This window comes from Dipteris shenzhenensis, chromosome 19 (genome assembly GCF_047967505.1).
Source record: "Dipteris shenzhenensis isolate YYH24624 ecotype China chromosome 19, Dip_SZ_1.0, whole genome shotgun sequence".
In the NCBI taxonomy this organism is placed as follows: domain Eukaryota; kingdom Viridiplantae; phylum Streptophyta; class Polypodiopsida; order Gleicheniales; family Dipteridaceae; genus Dipteris; species Dipteris shenzhenensis.
This window is the reverse complement of record NC_141614.1, coordinates 53,280,468-53,292,559: the sequence shown is the minus strand read 5'-3', so window position 1 is coordinate 53,292,559 and position 12,092 is coordinate 53,280,468.

Below are 12,092 nucleotides of genomic sequence, written 5' to 3'. Positions count from 1 at the left end.
AATCATACAGTGAAACTGATTATGCTATAAAAATTTCAACTTGGAGAGACCTGAATTGAAATAGCATAGAAACTTTATAGTGTACTGTTAGAGCAGTGACATTCCCTTTGCGTTGTCAATTCTAATGAGTAATGCTGTATTTTTTTACTAACATCTTCCTTAGCAATAGTATATAAGTATGCAAACTGTGCATAAACATGGAGTCGTAAAAAATGACAACAAAATCATGCAAATGACAACACAAGTCCTTTTTTGAAAAAAAAAAACAAAAGTACCTTTTTCCAAACTATGGAGACAAAATACACAATTTTGTCAAATATCTTTTAAAAATAGCTACTTTTATGGAAAAAACATTATTTAGATCTTACTCTAAAACCTAGAAACGTCCAATATTATGAATTGGAAGGAGTGTTCTAACCTATTATTTGGAAAACGTGACAAATTACAAAGGAGAAGTAACTATTCTATTCAACTGGGAAAGTCCTTGGACCTTTTTCTTTAATATATCAATTATTTTTTAGTGCTTAATGGTCCAAATTTTTATAGCTCAAAACCATACACAAGAATTTCTACAGCTTGCAATTTAAACATTTCTGCACATTAATGAATTCCACTTTTATTTTATTTTACCCCTTTTAAAACATATTTGAATCAACTTTCTCTTGAGCACTTTTGTTAAAAGAGTTTTATACCAATTACTTCCATAGAAGTAATAAGTATAAGTTTTGTACCAATATACGTTTTCAAACTCCATGTTGTATGTAATGTGCTATCCATAAACCTATAGGAATGCATTTTCTTTAAAAGAATCTTTCTTTTCATATAGTGTTAATCAAAATCTTGAATTTAAGAATATTTTAATATTAGCATAAGTAGTTATATGGAGTTCATGGCCATAGAAGAGGTTTGTTGAATGTAAAGATGTTTTAGATTTAAATATTAACTAAAGACACATATCATCTTACATGATTTGGATCAAATAGTAAAATTTTGATCTAAATAGTGACGATTTTAAGTTTATCAATTTACTTCTTCAATCCAAGCTGTTGTGATGTGAACTTGGATTTTGGAATCTGAAATTGGGCGATGGATTGAAATTTCCATCGAGGGAGTCAAATTTTTTCCCAAAAAAGGCATTCCAAAATGTGTGAAATCTCTCTTTCATCCAATGAAACCTTCAGTGCCAAAGTTTCCCGTCGATGGGAAAAAATCGTCCAAAAATTCCACCGACGGAAAAATTTACCTCCGTCGGAAAATTTTCGTCGACGGATATTTTTTTCGTCATAAAAAATGGGATTCCAGAATTGGCAGGAACCTATGTTTCATTGGATGAAAGCGAGATTTCACACATTTTGGAATGCTTCGTTTCCCCCTTTTTTTGAAAGGAAATTTGACTCCCTTGATGGAAATCTCAATCCGTCGTCCAATTTCGGATTCTAGAATTCAAGTTCACATCACAATTTTTTAACAACAATTGTTCTTGTTTTCATAGATCTAATAAAGTAAACTCAAAACTTACTACCATCTAAATATTGACCATTAGTTGGAAATTGAACCATTGGGTCCGAATGACAAGAGATTGTATTACTTTCTTTGACCATTTAGATAGTTTACCAAAAGAGCTTTGTATGATAGCAACCTTATTAAAGACAAAAACCCTAAGATTATAGACTTGGTTGGAGAGTCCCCTAGTACCGCACCATCTTTAGGATATGTGCCCAATACTCTAGCTAAGAACTCAAACCATTGGATAGGTGAGGATAGCTTTGAATTAGCTTCTAAAACTTTTGACTTGACAAAAAAGAATGGTGTGTTTGAAGGAAAAGTCTTAAGTATGGGACCGTTATGCTCCAAAATGTTTGATACCCCAAAACTTTGAAAGTAGATCTAGCTGATAGAAAAGTTTGTGGATGCACTACCCTTGTATAGATGAGATCTACTATGTAGATTTTTTCAAGCCCTTGAATGTGGGTGATGGCATTGCATGATGAACTTCTGTGTGTGTATGAGGAGCAAGAAGAATGATGGTGGGACATGAGATTATTCTATGGCTTTTGACCCCTCCACATGCATTGAGCATCTCCCAATCTTTGCTATGGACCTTTGGCTTTATCCTAAAACCTTCATTGCTAAGAACAAGGAGACATGTAGAAACCGTATGAATAAGGGAGAGGGGAATCAACTTCCATTAGCCATGATTGCAATCACAATCATTAAGCTAGGTGCTTCCCATAAGCAAAGAGAGAAGCTCATTATTGGTGACTGGCCTTTCGCCGATGACCTGATAATGGTGAGAGCATCCTCTCAAGACTCTATGTTTTTAGACGCTTCACATGTGTTTTCTTGAGATAAAGTCCGGTTGCCTACTAATCAATTCACTTTTTGGAGCAACCGGCGGTCCAACTACTTAAAAGTTGCAAACAAATTCAAGACCTTTGGTGAGTTGCAATTTGTCCTCTAGAATGTTAGCTCGAAGAGAAGTACTATGCCAATCATGTTCAATATGTTGGATGCAACTATAATTGCACCTCTAAAGGTCCCATCCCTTACGAGCTACTTGTCCAAGGTCTTCCTCACAGATATCCAATAGATTGGATATGGTAACCACGTAGAATCTCTTAACATGTTTTGATGAGCATAACTCAATTGCAGATATGCACTATCAGTATACCATTGATTTCTTTTTTGGGATTTGTAGGTCAATGGTGTCCTCACAATCGTAGGAATAAATTCCACATTTTACGAGTCTATATACATGCAAGGAAAACAAGATCTTGAGACAGCTTGACAAAGTCCTTTGTATGGTCTGCGATAAAAAAACTGTTTCACAAAAGATCCCAAAGTTGAAAGCACTTATCACTACATTGGACGGTGGGGAAATAGAAGGAATTCAAAAAGACACTTTGGTAGGCAAAGTGCTTCAACTGCCTTCTCCTTTCCCACAACTTCCTGAAGAAAATACATAGTTCTTAACCTCACAGCTGTACGGATTGAGAGTTGAGGGCCGTTTCCTTATGAATATGTATGGGGTGGTCACTAGCTATATACCATCTTCAAATGAAGTAGTTTAATGGTTTTTGAATTCTAGAGTCGTGTGCTCTGTCAAAAAAATGTACCTTTTTACTATTTTAGAGAGCATTAGCTCTTCTGAAACTTTTCTTTCATACATTGTACTCTTTCTCATTTCCTTTGGGGACTACAAAGTGAAGACAATATACAACAAAGAACTCTGGTATTTGAACAGTGTTGCACTTGAACAATGTTGTAATTTCATGCCTAGTGTTTTATTTTAAAAACAAAATACTTATTTTTAACATTCCCATGTCATTACTTCGACTGCTCATGCTATATGGGTAGCACTTCCTGCATACCTCACCTAGTTTTGCTACCTTTGTGACTTCAACTAAGCTATTCAATGGTCACATGTATTACAGATGCATATTACAAGTCCATGAGAGGTTGAAGTTACCTCCCTGATACGTTGATGTGCACATCTTTACTGCCATGTTTAAATCATGCAATTGCCCAAAGTGTAATTTCAAACATTTGTCTATTTGAGCTTCTCAGGTGACTAGAAGGTGCTCCTTTCTATTAGAATATATTAGATATGTTTGAAAAATGCATCTCTTTTTGGCATTTTATTTTGGTATGACAATGTAGCTCACAACTGCACAAGTGATGATTATATTCGTTGCTTAACACTTGGATTTCAAAGCAGCTTGCTTGTAAGGCTACTTTTCAAAATATTTGGTGGGGGAGGAGGCAGTCGATAAAGCGAGCAAGAAAAAGGGAGCAAGCCCAAAAAAACGAGCAAGAATTTGGTGAAACAATCAAAAAATTAAGAAAGCAAAGAAAGAATCTAAGTGTCCAAGAAAATAATTGCTTGAAGTAGAAAGTATTCAAAAGGGGGGTTATGTGTCACATTTCTTGAAATTGAGTAGTCAAAAGTTAAGGACTACTTTAATGTGACCCCATTTGGGTTTGGCAATACTCAAAGGGGTAACTCATAAACATGTACATAGCAATTTAGTGCCTTGACGGGTTATTTTTTAATGGTGGGACTTACATGCCGTTTATGTGCATGAGGAAATTTATAAAATAGCAACTTAGCGTAATTTATATATGTAGATTCATGAAGGATCTTTATAAAATAGCAACTTAAGGTAATTTATGAAGGATCTTTATAAAATAGCAACTTAAGGTAATTTATATATGTAGATTTATGAAAGGGTGTCACAATTTTGAGATTGAAAATGTAAAGTGAGCCAAATAGCATGCCTCTTCAAGAATCACAAGTCATCAACATTGATGACTCCACGACTCTAGAGTCACAACCCCCAAATGTCTCTAGTGGCACCATACAACAGACTGTTGGTCAAGAAATAGATTAAAATTCCACATGGACACATGGGAGTCAATTGTATGTCTAATACAAGCAAGGCCATATCACATACCAGATCATACAACATCACAATCAATAGTTACAACAATGGTCACAATTATTTGCTACCATGGCCTCAGATTAGCAGGAAAGAGAAATGGAAAGGCAGATGCTCCCATCACTCCAAACCAAGTTGCAAAGTGCCGAGACTGAAATTCATAAGCTCAAGGAAAACATGGTAGAACAAATGCTCCTTGCATAAAATGCTCTAGTAGAAAGTAGAAAGGATTCCCTCTACAAGCCATGATTTCTCTCCAAGAAAAACGCCTATAGATATTTGATGCCTTGAACAGAAAGGAAGAGGTTGAGTTATCCCTCTCCCAAATGCAAGTCACTTTTGATGATCTCGACAAGGAAATGGTGCACTTAAATGAAATATTACTACTTAAAGAGGATCAACTCCATGCCACAATAGACACAAACAATGAAATGCAGAATATCCTCAAAGAACGTAAACATCAAATTCAAGCACTAGAGAAGGAATGCATGGCATCAAGGGAGACACTTGTGAACACCAAAGCAGAATTGGATGCTCAAGAGCAAGAGACTCCAACTCCACGTGCTTAATGATCAATTGCCGGGGCATCCAAAAGCAACTCAACAATTCAATAGTCTAAAGCTTGCATACACCTCAATACTAGGTAAGTATAAAGAAAAGTGCATAGAGTGGCAAAATCAAAACACAATAATTTCCAAATTGGAACTTCAACTACTAGGTCAAGCCGATGACAATGCAGAGGGGTCAACACAAGATCTTTTGCAGGGCATCACTACATTATAACGAGAGCTTGTTGCAGTCCTCCAGCAACATAATCACCTTGAAGGAAGAATACACATACCGTGGAAACACTTGCAAAGCAAGATGTTACATGCAACATCTGGTCTTGATTGGACCAGGCCAGTAAGCACAAAGACTTTATGAGATCTATGCTAGTAGATGGATGAAGATGGAAAGAATGTGTTCTGTCTCTCAGTGCATGTAAATCTCATACAGTTAAAGGCTGATGCAATACTATCATATGAATGCTTGATGGGAGACCCCCACTTCAGGTAGTAGCTAGCCTCCTACCCTTATGACAATAATCACCAGCAACTTCCATGGGACATAACTCCCAGAAAAATCCTACATAAAGTTGACAATGCCTACCAGAAGCGACAAAGATCTGCCAAAGGAATATCTGGTAATTTGATCTCCCCTCTCTTGCCACTCTCTATTATGATCTTCTCACATCCCTCCCTAACTCCAATACTATCCTCCATACCTTTCTAGAAATTTATGCTAACCCATATTCCTTGCCATGTCTCTTTGCCCATGCCTCTCAGCACTACCGCCTAGTCCAAGAATCTAACTCCTATCATCCAATTACACCTTACTTTTTTACAACACTTAACAATCCATCCCTTGAGGACTGTCAAGTTGCTAAATCCATTTGCCTTGCTCTCCCTCCACTTTCCACCAACATCCCCACTTCTACTTTCTCAAATTCACAACTTGCTTCAACCTCAAGCTTTTTCCCTATAACCTCTTCCTCTCCCCCAAGACCACATATCTCCCTTGAGTTTTCAATCAAAGACATCATTAATGATTCCATCAATGAGCTTCACGAATTGGATAATCCAAATCGCACACCCACACGGGAGTTGCAACAGGATACAGATAGGATTCTCATGCTTGGTAATCCCATTGGTGATTTTTGGAGGCAATACCCAAACATGCAATCAAGAGGAGGATGGGACCTCTATGGAATTTCAATGAGTATCTGCCAAGCACAAATCAGTCCAAAAATTAGCAACAAATTGGAGCCACAGGCTACTTGGCATAGACCAAAGCTTCTCAACGAAAAGTACCTCCTTGAGTACTTACAAGCTCCATCTTCCTTTCAAACACATCCCACATTTGATGCGGTACCCCGTCACTATCGGTGGGATGCCAATCATCATGATCCAGATAGTGTAGATACTCCTCACAATTGGCCATTAATCAATAGAAACTCCAAGATCAAATGGACAAGCCAACAAACACTCACAAGAGCCTTTGACAAACATGCATCAATTATGCAAGGCAGTTATGACAAAACACTCAAGGAAAGTGCAAAATACAGTGAAGCCTTAGTAGTAATCTTGGAGGTGTCCCTCACCATTCATGACCATTCAAGGAAAGAGCAAAATATAGTGAAGCCTTAGCAGTAATCCTGGAGGTGTCCCTCAGCATTCATGACCATTTACACAACCTCAGCTTCAATCCAAATCAATCCAAATCAATAGATAGATGCTCAAACAAGTCGCCTCTCTCAAAGAGCCATTTCTCTTTAAGGGCGTTGTGTGTTTGTTCAAAGAAATGGTTGACACTGGCTTCTTAAAAACTGAGCAAGCAATCTATGATGTTAGTGGATTACAAGAAAAAGATCGACAAAAAGCTCGCTCCATCTATCCACTAATGCCATCTTTACCATACACATTGGGTAAAGACAACCATAGCACAACATCGTCTACAGACGCAACCATAACTCAAGGATGCGTAATCAAATCGATCCAGGGGAATTGTTAACCCTGTGGCAACAAGGGCTAGAAAAGCAGTCTAGGACAACAACGATGAGAGCATTGAGTGTGTAGAGTAGCGACAAAGCTTCGCTTGTAATATTTTGAGCCTAAAAGATGGTATGATGAATCTTGAAGGATGAGGATAGCCAAAATCCTCTCTAGAAAAGATTGAATCATACTTGATCTAGAGAGAGAAACTAAATTTAGAGAGAGAAATACTAAAAGCCTACAATTTTTGAGGTCCCCCCACTTTGTGTAGAGACCCAAAAGGTCCCCCCAAAAGTGGAGGGACTCTTGTCCAAAAGGTCTCCTACAAAAGAGGTCCCACCACAGAGGTACCTATGGAGTGTATAGAGACCAGCATGTATAAATATATCTCAATGGAATGAAGCTCGGACTCTTTGGGGTTCAATGTTCAAGCTCACTATTGTGTTCATATGATTGATCTCCATTGCGTCCATGCTCTCTTACACTATCGTGTTCTAGCATGCCCTTACTCTTGCACTCCCTATCCTTGTACTCCCTCCTCCTCCTCCATCTCCTCCTCCCTCCTCCTCCCTCTTCCTCCACCCTCCTCCTCCTCCCCCCTCCTCCCTCCTCCTCCCCCCTCCTCCTCCTCCATCCTCTTCCTCCTCCACCCTCCTCCACCTTCCTTGTCCCTCCTCCTTAACCCTTACCCCTCGAGTCCGCAAAGGAGACTAGCTTTCCACTCCTCAACCTTGGACTCCTCCTAAACCCAGCAACCCCCTCTAAACCTTGGAACTCCTAGATAACTCTCTCAACCCTGTCCCCTTTTTGAACCCTAAAATCCCCTTCTAACCCTTGAACTCCCATGGAGGCGAGAGCCTCTATCAATCATTACGATTAAGCCCTCTTTCTCACCCATGCACGCATGAGATCTGCTTTCCATGCTTTAGCCTACACCTCTCACTGAAAAATGACCCGAGGACCTATGCTACACTTGTGAACACCTATGCTACAACGAGCGACAACATGACTATAGGTAACGAACACCCTCAAAACCTACACTTGGGAGAAAAAGTGACAACATTTTGCATCGCTGTCGGGGAGGTTAGCACCTGAGGAGTACATGTTTTCATGTGTGAAAAAAAACCCTCTTTGAAAAACCATTCAAGACACATCACTCAAGGGAAAGGAGTGAAAAAATGCTTCCAAGTGGTGCAAAAGGATAATGTTGCCTTACATAATCACATTAATACACTAAACATCCAAAATTAACCCTTAATCCTCCCACATCCCAATTGCATATGTCTCCAAATTGAGGTTGCTAGCGGTGACATGGTACAAAATAGTACTCAAAGTGCTTGCATATGTCTCCAAATTGAGGTTGCTAGTGGTGACATGGTACAAAATAGTACTCAAAGTGCTTGCAAAATACATAGTTGAATCAACTGCAATTTGAACTATCGGTAATATAGAACTACAATATATTCCAATTTTTTACAAGGCTTATGTGGCAAATGATGCCAGGAATAGCCAACAGGCTGTATAAGGCTCAAAATAATGTGCATAAATACCAAAAAATAGCCAATAAAGCTTTACAATAAAGGCATGTGAGTGTAAAATCAAATGGTGTGCAATCTACCCATTGAACAAAGTGTCAATGTCTATGAATACTCTAGAATCTGCTCACACTGATGTGTAGACGGTCAGGTTTTAGGACATGTGATGACATGTGATGACATGAAACTGCATGTGAGCATAGGAACTGACTCCGAGTAGGAACTAGTTGGGAATTTTTGGGCATGGCTTTGATTGGATGCTTTGGAGTTGTCTCCTCTATGGATAAACTAATCTGCACTAATCTATAGCTAGACCAATCGTAAAGCAATGAAAAACAGCAAATAGTTTCTTTTTCTTTTGTTCCTTTTAGGTGTGGGGTCAGATGCATTGATGAAGTGGCTTAAACGTGTGCAAGAAGTGGATTTGATGGCAAAGTTAAAAAATGCGTGATATAAGTGCCAGAATGTGTGCATGATGTGACGAGCATATAGAGCACAAAAAATCAAGCGATTTTCTTTTGAAGCACCCTCATATTCTTCCTAGATCAAAAGATACGATGATCTAGGTGGAGGGGCCAAAAAGGGTGAAATGCACAGTGATGGTGAAGGATTCCCAAAGCCCGACCGGTTGCTTTGATTATCTTGATCAATGAACCTCAGAACTCCAGCTTGTACTAGCGATCTTAACAATTATAGACAATTGGTCTTTTGTATTGGTTAGGCTAGATCAACCTCACTGTTAAATGCGGCTTTGAAAAATTCATATGAGTCCAAGCATCAGCATACAAACTCCAACTTGAGCTCCATTTCTGAACATGAATCCAAAGTACTCTATCCCTATAGAACGTTGAATGTGATCTCAAACTCGGAAGACAAAAAAGTTACAAACCCATCAAGACCCCCTTCTTTGAAGCTTGGTATTGCAGGAGACATCAGTCGTTTCTTTGGGGCTTTTTCAATGCATCCGAGGAGTTTGTATACAAGCTCATCTTGCTGAAGGCATTACCTACATGTACATAGGGACTGTTGTAGCAGATAACGTGAAGTATGGGCCGAGTCTGGGCAATCAAATTAACATGCAGTGTGTGCTTGTGAAGAGGGGTGCCTATGGAGCACTGATGAGGTGGCAAGTGGGTGCACATGCAATGTGCATAGTGTGCCTGGCAAGGGGTAACTGTGCATGTGTGCCACATGGAAAATGATGTGGCAAGGTGACGTGGTCCTGTTGATGTGGCAAAACTGAGGTGGTACTATTGATGTGGCAACTAAGGTGGCCAGGTGATGATGTGGCATAGAAACATGTCTTAATGATATGGCAATGTGGTCCGCGGTGCTGACATGGCTACTTACATGGCACGAGATGATGTGGCAACGTATAGGATTACATGCTGACATGGCAACATGCCACATATTAGACTTTGAGTGGTGATGACATGATAGATAAGTCTACCACGTGTCAACATTCATGGTCACCTTAAAGATAAGGAGGTGCTAAGGAATCTGAGAAGATTATGGTAGAAGCAAGAAGATTTCATCATCACGGGTAAGAAATACATTAGGGCATCGCCGATTCTATCGTGGGTTGGATTTTTATCTATCTTCGTCACATGTCAGGTCTAGCTCGTGTGCTTGTGTGTTGCAAGCATTGCAAAGCTAAGATCATGGATGTAATTGCATTGGAGCATTGAGTGTCGCTAGAAGCTCTCTCGTCTATGGTGGCTAGATGCTTGAGAGGCGCTGAGGTTGTAGCATCGTTTGCTCTCTGTGGCTAAGTGGCATTAGAGTCTGTAGAAACAATGGAGGTCACCTGGTTGAGCATGGCGCTACTGTAGAGGCCCCCTTTTTTGTTACTCGTAGTCATAGAAGCCACCAACATAGAGGCTGGTAGCTGTGTTGTAGACACCATCGATGAAGTCATTTGTGTCTTAGGTTGTTGAACTATGGGTCGATGGCTCTTTGGTCACCCTTAATCTTGAAAGTCATCTTACTACTAGCTGGAAAGTCACTGATGCTCTACTGGTTAGCCTTAGTGCTAGGTTGTTGTAGAGGATGCCTGCCTCCTTTGAGTATTGGCCCGTTGAGCCTGGTCGCCATTTGCCTTTGAGTACATAGATGAGACCTAGATGAGATCGATGTAGTGGTAGTCGTTGCAAGATGACTCACTAGTGTCAGTGCTTGTTTTGTTTGCTTGCTCGTCGATGTAGAGTTGAGGTTCTTCTTGAAGGCGCCTAGGAGCTGCATTTGTTGACATTGTGTGAGCTTTGGCTGATTCAGTTGGCTGTACTGTAGGTAGTTGCTTTGCCCATCTGAGTAGGGAGAGTAGGCTTAGGTGCTCGATTGGTTCAGCATAGGATAGAGATAACCTTGGAATTCAATCCCTAGACTAGAAAATTGAACCCTCTCTCTCTTTCTCTCTCTCTCAATTGACATTTCTAAAAGGAATGAAAGAGATCCTCACAAAGAAACTCGCTCTTTCTCATAGATCTCTCACAAGAGAATAAACTCCCACTCTCTCTCAATAATGGAAGAATCTCTCAAACTCTCAATGAACTCTCACAATGGAAGTGAATGGATATAAATATTTTGATTGAATGAACAAAAATTTTCTTTCATCAACGAAATGAAAGAATGGAAACCTCTCAATCTCAATCTCTCTCGTACTAGGATCTCAATGTTTTAGCAGAAGACAAGGATGCTATGATACCTTGAACAAATATCAAGAGGGGAGAGGAGAAGAGTGGAGATGAGGAGAGAGAGCATAGCTAGAGAGCACACCACAAATGACTAATTGTACACTAGATTTAGTTGAAAATGATGAATATATACAAACCCCTTTAGGGTTAGGGCTAAGGTTTCCAACCCTCGTGCCTTTTAGCACTCTATGTGTTAGTGCTATGCACAATATGAAACACATGATGTTGAGATGAATCCTCAACAAGGTAATTCTCCTTAGCTACTACTTCACAAAACCATGGAGTATCTACCATAATTTTTTTCTAACCTAAATCATCATAATAGCCACTTGGCAAAGCCTCCATTATAAGGTGTTCCATTGGAGAACCTTGAGCTAGGTAGCTAAGCTTTCTAGCTTGGATTAGTGTATTATGGTTGGTCTGATAAACCAAATAATAACCCAACCAATTTGAGACAGCAATAATGACTTATTATAAGGCCCTATGATAATAGAACACACAAATTGTTGACCTTGTTGTGTTATCTCGGCTCCAAGCCATAGCTCCAAGCCATAGCCACGTAAGGAAGAAGATGGCAATGTTGCCTTATTACAACTATATACGTTATGAAATCATGGACCCAATGATGGATCCAACCATTCCCATATATATACGATGACTTAGACTAAGACACCATGACAATAAACCTTACAAAAAAATCCACCTTGTTGCACAATCTTGACTCCAAGCCATAGCAACCTAAGGGATAAAGATGATAACTTGCAAGGAACATGGAGGTGTAAGACTTGTATGGCTTATAGGGTAGATGGAGGTGCAAGGCTTGTAGGGCTTGCAAGGGAGAAGACAAAAGTGCATGGCTCGCAAGGAAGGCCGAGGGTGTAAGGCCATGTAGAG